At 33.8% G+C, this 11386-nt stretch overlaps 1 long non-coding RNA gene across 1 annotated transcript; it reads right to left on the reverse strand.

Annotated features, from left to right (window-relative positions):
- Nucleotides 1–7682: 7682 nt before the first annotated feature.
- LOC126742457 (uncharacterized) lies at nt 7683–10137 on the reverse strand. Its single transcript, XR_007662572.1, has 3 exons — nt 9645–10137; nt 7819–8059; nt 7683–7756 (listed from the first exon to the last, which is right to left on the reverse strand). It is a non-coding gene; the product is annotated as an uncharacterized LOC126742457 (long non-coding RNA).
- Between the last annotated feature and the right edge of the window lie 1249 nt (nt 10138–11386).

Genomic DNA, 11386 nt, shown 5'->3' on the forward strand with positions numbered 1-11386 from the left:
GACCACTTAATGAATTTAGATAAAAATAATTAGGTTGCTGTTAAATAAAAGAATATTATAGATAATTATAATATTATGAGCTTATCTGTTATGAATATCTTTCACCAAATCTCTTTTTTTGGTTCTCTCATCACGGTCTTTTTGCTTAGATGTTTGAGCTTTTGGAGATTTTGGCAAGTTAAGTGAAGGAATAGCATTTTCTTTCAGTTTCTACTTATTTTTGGGCAAGCCTAACAGTTTTTCCTTGTCGCAAAAATCAACATCAGAAAAGTGTTTCGAACATATCCTACTATGTTTGATATTAAAATCATGCTTTTGAAAGCAGTTTTGCACCCATATCTTGCAAACGACTTTATTCTTTGGAAAAACAAAGTAACGGCAATCGGTCAAGCAGTTTTTACTTTTTTTGTTATTATTGCTGGTACAACCCACCACTGCACAATACACCATAGTTACAGATATTTGTTAGTCAATTCACAAACACAAAAGTTAGTAAAACACTTCACAAATCCTATCTAAACAGGGAATACTAATACCAATAAAAAATAATTATAGCAAAACACGTAAAACCATCCGGGGCCATAACAAAATTCCAACCGAGTTTTGTCACGCGATGACGTTGACGAGAGAAAGAGACAGAGATATAAACGTGCGCGTGGGTTTATCTTTCCATCCTAGTATCATGGGTTTTATCTATGAAATCATTTTAAATATACGTAAAACCCCATGTTTTACACTATTTTTTATTTTTCTTTCGAAAATGTCCATTTTTAGAAAGAAAATAATATAAAAAAATTGACCGCGGACTAAAATCCAAGCATCTTACAAAATATTTTAAACACTTCCAGCACTTACAGACTTCTCACCTCTTTTTAGCCAGTCTATTAAACAAAGATAAAACACCTGCGCTCTGGCGATTCCTACTTCAGGCTGTGCAAGTGATTGTGTATCTCTAGCTCTATCCCACTGATTTTGAGGATTACGGGGCCGTACCCAAATACATTTTTGGGCTGTTTTTGTATTACTTTCGTCGTGTATTTAAAGAGATCTTTAAGGATGGATCTATCGCCTTTAAAATAGTCGTTGGATAGGTCTATCACCTTCAATAGTTGGGAGAGGGGCTATGTGAGGTTATTATTATTTGATGGGTTTTGCCGGTTTGGCTTTTTACAAGTGGAGAATTCGGCCTGTATTCATCTAAATTTTTTGCAGTTTTTACTGTGAGGAAGTGTGTTTTTTTATTTGTGTTTGTGGATTTGTTTTGGTATTATATCTAAGACCTTAAAATGTTTCGATCTTGGGAAAATAGGCAGGAAAATTTGGCAAATGAACAGAAAAGTGTTTGTGCGGGGTTATGGAGACCGTGGGCGCACAACAAAGAATAAGAAGAAGAAGAACAATAAGAGTGATCTGGACAGTGATTTAGACATACATAGTTCTGATAGTTCATTGTCTAGTGTTGATGAAGCAAGAGAAGTAGAAGCTACAGGGGAAAGTCAAACAGTTTTAAAACGTAATTGTTTAAATACAGATGCCAAACAAATTTATCTAATTGTCTATCACAATCTAAGGAATGATCCTTAGTTCACAAAAGATTGTAGTGCTTTGCAAAAAACAGCGTTTTTAACAGGGATTTTCTATACCTAGTACAATATGCTATTTTGTAAAAAATGGATTAAAGACAGAAAAAAAGGAAAGATGCAGGACAATCAAAGGGACTTGATACGGATATTGCCCAATTGCTAAGGGAAGTTGTGTATTCTAAATACAAAAACAATGAGGTTCTGACCATAGAGATGGTTAAGAACACCTTATCGGCAAAGGACAAAAATTTCTCAGTGTCAACCTTGCGGAGATACCTTATAAATCTTGGATTTAAGCAAGATGGTTAACAAAAGAGCTGCTGTAATGGAATTGTCAGGTGGCGTATAGAATATTTGGAGAAAATTTTAAAAAATTGGAAGGAAGAAAGATCCATATATTGTTTAGCTAAAACATGGTATGACACATTTATGCTTGATGTATGATTTTCATTCTCTGGGAAAAAGTCCCATTTTGCCATAGTAAGAAAAACATATTTTTATTAATTAATTAAACAAGTTTAAAGTTTTGTTTTTTTCAGCTTACTGCCCTGTTGTCCTTCAGCGACACAATAAAGACTGCTTCTTCCTCCATTCTCTGGGGAAAAGTCCTGTTTTTGCCATAGTAAGAAAACCATATTTTTATTAAGAAAACTAGTTTAAAATTTTGTTTTTTTCAGCTTACTGACCCTGTTTATCCTTCGGCATCACAGTGAAGTCTGCCCCTTTTTCCATTCTCTGGGAAAACACCCTTTTTTGCTATGGTAAGAAAAACAGTGTTTTTAATAAGAAAACGAGTTTAAAATTTTGGTTTTTACAGTTTTTTGTCTTACAGAGACACTATAAAACCAGTTTAATTATTTTTTTTACAGTTATTGCCACACCAGAAAGGCAAGACTACTTCTTTCATAATTCACTGAAAGAAAAAAGGGTATTTTACATCTCAGTTGTAATTATTAAAAAAAAAATTATTGTAAATTTATTATTATTAATTAAATTTAAAAATTATTTCCGCTACTCGTGTACACTTTTTAAATCTATTTTAGTATCCATATGCTTCAGTGCGAGATGAAGTTGGAATCCATAGCGGCAACAGAGAAACCTGTTTCCTTCCTTAATGGAAGAAACTGCTAAAGAACAAAGGCAAAAAAACAGAGTTTAGAAAATTGTTTTAACTCTTTGGGCCAGATTCAAATGAGTGGTTAAATTTATAAAAGTATTTAGTATCCTCGCTGTAGTTTTAGGATCCAGTATACTTAAAATGTAGTGTTTTGTATAAGATTTTTAGTTTTTAGTATAAGCATTTATGTTCGTTAATTTTCATCTAATCTGCCCTATTATGCACAATAACTAAATATGAGGCAAACAAATTAATAAATATTACATTCAGGATGTAAAGTGTGTTTTTTTTATAAGTAAAACCTGTGTCTTTTACACGCATAAGACATAGACAGCTAGATGATTTATAATGTAAAAGTTTATTTAAAAAAATATACTTCCAATTTTCCGACAACTTTTCACGCTTGAGTGGCTGTGACTGAGGTCAGACGTCTAACAAAATAGTACGTGGGTGGATGTAGTCAAATTTTACAAATCAAATTTTTATTTTTTTTTAAAATTTTCCCAAACATTTATTTATTTAATGGAATGATTAAATATCGCTTAGAATATAACTTTAGGAATCTTTCCACAGATAATTTTGCGATTTAAACATGCATGCTATGTGACAATACAAGCAACACCAGCACACGGACTATTCGCGGCACATCAAAGATTCTAATAGATCTCTGAACTGGACTATACATCGGTGTTTAAAAGCCAAGGCAAATACAGTGGACGTAATTTACTTAATGACCTTAATGTGGAAGTTTATTCCAGTTTCATACATTTTGTAAAATATCGCCTAGTAATTTTGAAAAAGTGATAATCTCACTCGGTTCAAAAATCATGAAAAAAAATATAACATTACGAAAAGCAATATTTGTAAAAGAAATATTAGCTGTAGCACTAAGATATTTATTAAGCAGTCAATTTCACTGATTGTGCTGATATACACTGCTTTATGTAAAGTTTTTCAAGATTTGATTATAAAAGTAAGTAAAAAATAATGCGTTCAAAACTTTAATAATAAAAATTCATAAATTTTAATATTGATTGTTAAGAATGTTAGTTCTTGAATAGGTTAATAAATAGGTGTTATCGCCGGTTTGTTGAGCCTGAGAGGTTGTAGGTGTAGGTGTTGGTGACGGTTGTATTGGTGGTTGAAGTTTCGTGTTTATTGCATGATGCGAGGGATAAAGACTGGGAACAGTAGAAGCAGATTCAGTGATTGAAGGGGAAGGCGTACTCCGGTATCCCTGCAGTGTTTGTGCCCTATGGTCTTCTAGATCGCGTCTTGTCGTAAGGTATTCTCCTAACTCTGCCTTAAACAGGATGTCATAGAAACTTTCGTTTCTTCAATGATCTGAACTTACAAGCTATGTATTCACCATATGCGTCATACTCATCTCTGTTTGTATCGTTTAACTTTTTAGTATTTCAAACGATTTATTTATTCCTGGATCTTCATTACTATGCATTCATGTGCGTCCAGTGATTATTAACCTAGTAACACCCAAACTATTTTTTCATGATACAGTCTCTGCAAAAGTATTCTCATTAGATGCTTTTTGTGTATGTGTTTCTTTAATTTCTACTTCTTCTTTTCTACTTTTCTACTCTTGTAGGATTTTTGTTTTTTTAACTATTAAGGTATGTTTTGTGCCATTTTAGCAAGTGAAATTTGTCTGCGCAGAATGTCTAAATAAAAAGGAAAAAATATAATTGATAAGGTTTTTTGTTTACTTGTCTATAGCATTCCAATGATCACTTTATTTTTAGTTTGGCAGAAGCGAATAATTTACCTGTTATAATATTTTGTGCAGTTTAAACCATTACTTCAAATAAGAAGTATTTTCATACAAAAATGGGTTATTTACCTGAATCACTAAAAATTTAAATTTTTATGATGTTTGTCTTAAGCTGGAGACATCCAGCAATTTCTTAAAGCACCATCAGCAAAATTGAAAACCGTTATCGTGAAGTTGACACCGTGAGAGACATACCAAGAGTAAGGCTGTCTCGAGTAATGGCAGACACGCAATTAAATGTTTTACTGACTCTCCAAGAAAATCTTAATACTCCAGTTCGACAGGTTGAAAGAGAATGCAACATAAGCCATAAGTCTGCATTAAAGTTAGTAAAAACATATTAAATGCGTCCTTATAAAAGGCAATACGTACAAGATTTACTAAAATATGATCCGGATTGCCGTCTTCAGTTTTGTGAAGTGATGATGAATGCACTTGATCAGCATTTAGCAGATTTGGATTGGATTCTTTTTACAGATGAGTGTACTTTTGCCCTTAATGGTGAAGTTAATAAACAGAACTGTCAATAATGGTCCACAGGAAACCCTCACTAGATGTTTCTCGTACACAGCGTCCGCAAAAACTTAATGTTTGGGCAGGCATAATTGGCGGCCCGATAAGTCATTGGCCCAATATACCTTCCAGCTGACTTAATTCCGCTCTAAGAATTTTATTTCATATAGCTTTATATTTAATCGATTATACATTATAGCCATAGGGAGTATATTTATTATCAGTTGCAAACTGCCATACACTCCTTTTTGTGGTAATACCTACACTTATTCCTTTGTATCTAACTAAAAATAATTTTGTGTTATTTGTTATTGCAGTCAAATAAACCAATTTATTATTATTATTTTTTTTTTTTATTATTAAATAGCACTATATATTTGAATTTTTTTGCAACAAGAGCTTATGCCGGCTTTGACTGCTTTATTTTCTTATCAAGAAGAAGCAGATCTTAATAATGATCAAATATGGTTTCAGTAGGATGCTGCACCGCGCCTCATTATACCCAAAACGTGCGACACTATTTGAGTGAAGTTTTTCCAAACCGCTGGATAGGAAGAAGAGATACCATTAAATGGGCGCCAAGATTGCCAGACCTTAATCCTCTGGATTATTTCCTCCTAAGTTTACGTAACAAGACCAAAAAATTTAGATGAACTTAGGCAACGACTTACATATGAAATTCGCCAAATAACTCCAGATATGATTCGTAATGTCAAGAATGAATTTTATTTTACAACACGGTTTTGCCAAGAAAAAAATGGCAACATTTCCAACAATCTTACAATAAAATAACTTTGTCGAAAAATTCGATTTTTATTTTCTTCTAGCTTTCTAGCTTATTAAAATGCGAAAGTAAATAGTGGGTCATATTCCCATTTTTATTCCCTTTCTAACAAGCTATATTAAAATTTACCCTCTTTTGACGAAAAAAAGACTAAAAAAAATGTGCCAAACTGAAAATAAAGGGACCCGTGTTCCTTTATGCCAGCCATTCTTCTGATGTTATTGATAGCCTCCAAAAGTGTCCTTCTGCACTTTCGTCAGCAGCATACGAAATGTGGATCTGGACATTCTAAAATATGTATAAAATTTGGTTTCCTCATCCGTTCAGATAACGAAACAATGTTTTACATTCCCCTTCTACTTCTATTTTTTGCCAAGTACTATGGAACCCATGTATGTATGTACTCCTCGTCCATTTCTGTGCAATTTTTTTTTTAATCTTCTTCATCTAACGCAATAGCTACTAGTGCAAAATCCCTAGTACTAAAATTTAAGAACATTCCTGTGCACTGAGGGCTGAGGGCTTGAGGTGGGTTCGGCGCATATATGTGTGTCCCGACCTTTATACTTAAAACACTGCAATGAAAACAATGTAGCCAGCCCAGTTAAACTATCCGTGTACAGACATATTTTTAAACAAATTTTAATTTATCTTTTCATTAATTAAAAAAAAGATTTGTGCGAAAGATGTTCGAGGTATTATATAAAAAAGAAAGAAGAAAATTATATAAAAAGAAAGACACAGCATATGGCTGAAAAAATAGCGACGAGGGCAGAAAAAAAATCGAGAAAAGAAAGATCGAGATAAAAAGAGCGAGTTTTCAGTGCTATGTTTCGATTTAGAGATTTTGATAACTTGTCCCAGAAATTATGTTGAAAAATCACTTTTATTCTATTACGAAAGCTTATAAAGAACTAACTCACCAATGAGGGTTTACAGATGGAAACTAACTAGCACTAACACTAACATTGGAGAGTTTTCCGTAAAGGGACTAACACTTTTGTGTTATAATAATTAAATTTAACATCGTGGAGATACACTAAACCAGCTATATTGCTGCACCACTCACTGTATCTCTTAGCTGGATGATAAAAATGGTGAAACCGGTGAATTCCGCTTTTTTTTTTTTTGGTTAAGCGATGACATGTTAATGATTGAAAGATGACATATGTCAACGGTACTGTGAAGCTGCCAGATTTGCAAACATAAAAAAAATTATACAGTAAATGGTAAAGCAATGACGATGAGAAAAAAAAAACAAAGTATACTGTATGTCTCATCTCACTCGCAACGACGTAGACTCACGGCATGTAAAAACTGTGTCCGATGCCGATGTTGCCGTTGTCACCACATTGCACTGAAAAATTAAATTTAAGAGTTTGTAAAAATTAAAGGTGAAATGTTTGTATGTTGGAAGGATAACAGGGGCACTGTAAAGGGCCCCACTCACCTCGTTTTTCTCTGTCCTTTTTAACCGACGGTGAAAAACGTTGAAAGAAGGAGCGTTGCCTGATAAGTCCACTCACAACAGTTTGATTTCGCGTCATTTATCACGATAGACCGTACATGCCTATTAGCATTGGCGGCGGTTTTGGCAGTCGAAAAAACTTGCGAAAAAAGAAAATCTCGAAGAAAATGGGCTAAAGACTGGTTGCTTAAGCGCAGTACGCTATCACATACACATTTATTTGAAGAGCTAAGATTGGAGCCTGGTGATTGGCACAATTACTTGAGGATGGACGAGAATACGTATGGAAAATTGTTAAGGCTAGTAACACCGTTAATTAAGAGACAAAATACCCATTTACATCAATGCTGCAAGCTACTCTGCGTTTTCTGGCCACTGGCCGCAGCTATGAAGACTTCGACGTTGCCCATTTGACTTTCAAAAACTATGTCGTTTATCATTTTCTCGGTAACCAGGGCTACTTCTGGCGGTAATTTTCTTAGTTTGTGGGCAATGTTTTTACCTATAAATATAAAAAGAGTATAAAGTAGGAAATCTACTGAAAATAAATTTAAAAAATATTACCGATAATGTCCAATTGGTCATCGCTTTGATCTAAACGTTTGTCCACTTTATTTAAAATATCATCCGCCCTAGATCTTTTAGATAATTTAGATCGAAATGATGATGATGATGTCTGGGCATCTCTACTAGAAGTTGAGGCCAAACTTGACATCCTACTTCTATATATTTGGGGTAGTGCTGTGTCACTGACCTCATCTTCAAGTATTTCGGCTGGAGATTGTGCCTCTGTAACTGTTTCAATCTACATAATAGAAAAATAATGGTATAATTGAGTTAAGTACATTAAATATCAACTTTGGAGTTCAATAAATTTACTACCACTTTACATTACAATGTGTATGAGAAACGTTTATGGCAAAACTTGGCTTATGATAAAATTTTTAATTTCTCCATTTTCATCTTAAAATTTAATTTTAAACAGGCTGTTTCTTTTTTTGCAGTTTCCTAAATGCGAAGACGACTGGAAAGCAATATCTAAGGATTTCGATGAAAGATTGAACTTTCCCAATTATTTAGGCGCCATGGACGGTAAACATGTTCGGATAGCTCCACCGCCTAACAGCGGGTCCTACTTTTATAATTATAAAGGTAGTCATAGTCTAGTATTGTTAGCAATGGTCAACACCAATTATGAATTTGTTATGTGTCATTTTGGCACTAATGGTAGAGTATCCGACGGAGGAGTTCTAAAAAATACACGGTTTTGTGACAAACTGGTAAACCATGAGCTAAAAATACCTGCTCCATCTAAAAGCAAATATTCCGAAAGCCCGCTTGCCTATGTATTTGTTGGCGATTAAGCTTTTGCGCTTAGAGACGATTTTTTAAAGCCATTTGCCCAAAAACAACTTAATAGCGACCGCAGAATCTTTAACTACCGTTTATCCAGTTGTCGACGAATTGTCGGAAATGTGTTTGGGATCCTAGCAGCCCGTTTCAGGATTTTTCACACAGAAATAAACCTGAAGCTGGAAAGTATTGAAAAAGTGGTATTAGCATGCTGTGCGTTGCATAACTTTTTACGAAGGAATACTGCTACTAGGTACAGCCCGCCTGAATGTCTTGATAATGAGGATTTGGAACGTGGTGAAATTCTACTTGGTTTGAGGGCAGAACCAAACGTTTTTGTGGACCTACAGCGTAGCCAGAATAGAAATGTTACGACTTCTGCCAAAGAAGTGAACATTTCATGGAATATTTTTGTAATGAGGGAAGGGTCCCTTGGCAAGGCGAGTTTGTTTAAAATGTTATTATTTCTATTTGTATTAGAGTAGCATAACTAATATACTTAATAAGCTGGCACAGTTATGTAAAACTTGTAAGTATACGTTTACAGCAATAAATTTATAAGAACTGCTAAAACTAATAGTGCATTTTTATCACCCAGCGCAGCGATCTGTAGGGTCAGATCTGTAGGGGGGGTACAGTGTTACACGGGGTTTATAGAAGCCCATATCTTTTTATATGTCCAGTTTAGGTATGGGTTGTGCTATATAACAAATATTCAAAATTTACAGGAGAAAACAAAAATCCAACAAAAAATTGGGGTCTCCATTTGAATTCTTGAAATAAGAAAGTAGGACCACGCCAGGCCTTTCCAAGCACCCTATAGACAAAATCAATGTGGTTTTAAAAAATGTATTTAAAACCATTAGGTACATGTTTGTATTTAACGTTTTTGTCTACAGTGTGAAACAAAAAAGTTAAAGGGGGAGTCAATTTATAAAAAAACACCCTGTACATACATATCATAATCATATACCTAATATCTATGAAACTCCTAATAATAATAATAAGTTTTATAGATATATGATACATATACATACCTCAGAATTACTTTCATGTGCATCTTCGTCTTCTATATTTCCAACACCTCTTCTAGTCGTCTCGTGATCAGTCAAAAATATCAAGTTGTCGTAGTACTAAAAGTGTGGTTTGTATGTATCCTCTGAGCCAGCACCAGATTCAAGGAGTCTTTTACCTTCTTTAATTCCTTTCGAAACGCGCCCCGCAAGGAAACAATTTTTTGTTTTACTGATTTTACTGTTGCTTCAGCATCCACTTCTTTGTATTTCATTAGCAATGCTTCATAAGCCTTATTTTTTTTTATTCGATAATGGTATTCTGTCGATTTAACTTTCCACACGCAAGGAAATGACCGATAAAGTTCTATAAACTCTAGTACAAAGTCTCTGTTCCACTGTCGTATATCGGACATTATTTTTAAACCATAAAACAAAACAAGTCTAACTAAATCAATATAAGCCAATAATCAAAAATAAACAAGAAAAGACAGGTTGAACAGAACGTCACTGTCGCTGAAATATGCCTGACCAATCAAACTGTTGACACCACACACCTCGTGTTTACCCGAACGGTGAGCACGATAACCGACAAAAATCAATTCTTGCCTGAAATTTTGGAACGACGAGGAAAAACGACATTCTCGTCCATACACCTCGTTTTTATGACATTTTTACCCGTACGGTTTTAACCGTCGGTTAAAAACGATAGAAAAAAACGAGGTGAGTGGAGCCCTTAAACTTATTTTGATTATTACTTATTTTAATTATTATTGATTATTATATTATTTTCCGCCACTCTTAGTGCAAAAATATATATGCAAATCTACCCATTGTGCAAAAGGTCCCATCATTTTTCGTTAGTTTAGACAAAAGCCGCTAAACTGCAGAATTACCAATTCTTAACATATTTTAAACGTTTTATAAAATATCTATGTAGAAACTACCAAAAAACGGGAAAACTTAAATTTATAAAGAGTTTTAGTGTTTAATTATTTATATGAGGCTGGTCTATCAAGAAGTGTATTATCTAAGTTTTGTGACATCTCCAAAATATTGCAAGAGATGGTACTAAGACTCTTGGTATCACTGCGTTTATTAATGATGTTGCTTTCCATATGAATATGCATTATTTCTAGGAAAATTCTTTTGTCATAGGAGCAATTGCTCTTCAAAATCTCAGCATGATTCCAGCCTATTGTATGGTTGGTGTCGCTAGCATGCTCAGCTAATGCACAAGTGCACAGTTAAGAATTATTAATCAACATATAAACATGTTAACGTTCCAACATATAAACAGTTCACCATCATAAATGTATTTTGACAGGAACATATCCAAAACTGCAGAAAATTGCTTAACTCGCTCCAGTAAATGTAGTAAAAAATTAATGTTTGTAACTACAGTCCTATATCACTTCTCACTTTGGTAACATTTTTAAACTACTTATTTTGCGGAAAACCTTTCTTTGATATTAAACTTACAATCGATCAAAATCAATATGGTCTTTTTCAGAGGCTGTTTGATGGTTATTAATAAGGTGCCGTATATTCAGAAGATTTTGAAAAGCTATCTTAAGGACATAACTAGATGTATGATAATTAATGGCACAAGATCTAAAGATGCGGATGTTACATCAGGAGTACCTTAAGCTTCACACCTGCATACCCCACTCTTTAATATTTTTTTAAATAGTATTAGTCAGTGCTTTTCATATACTGAATATACTTTATATGGAGACGATTTAAAAGTATTTATAACTCTTCGT

This window comes from Anthonomus grandis, chromosome 1 (genome assembly GCF_022605725.1).
Source record: "Anthonomus grandis grandis chromosome 1, icAntGran1.3, whole genome shotgun sequence".
Taxonomy (NCBI): Eukaryota; Metazoa; Arthropoda; class Insecta; order Coleoptera; family Curculionidae; genus Anthonomus; species Anthonomus grandis.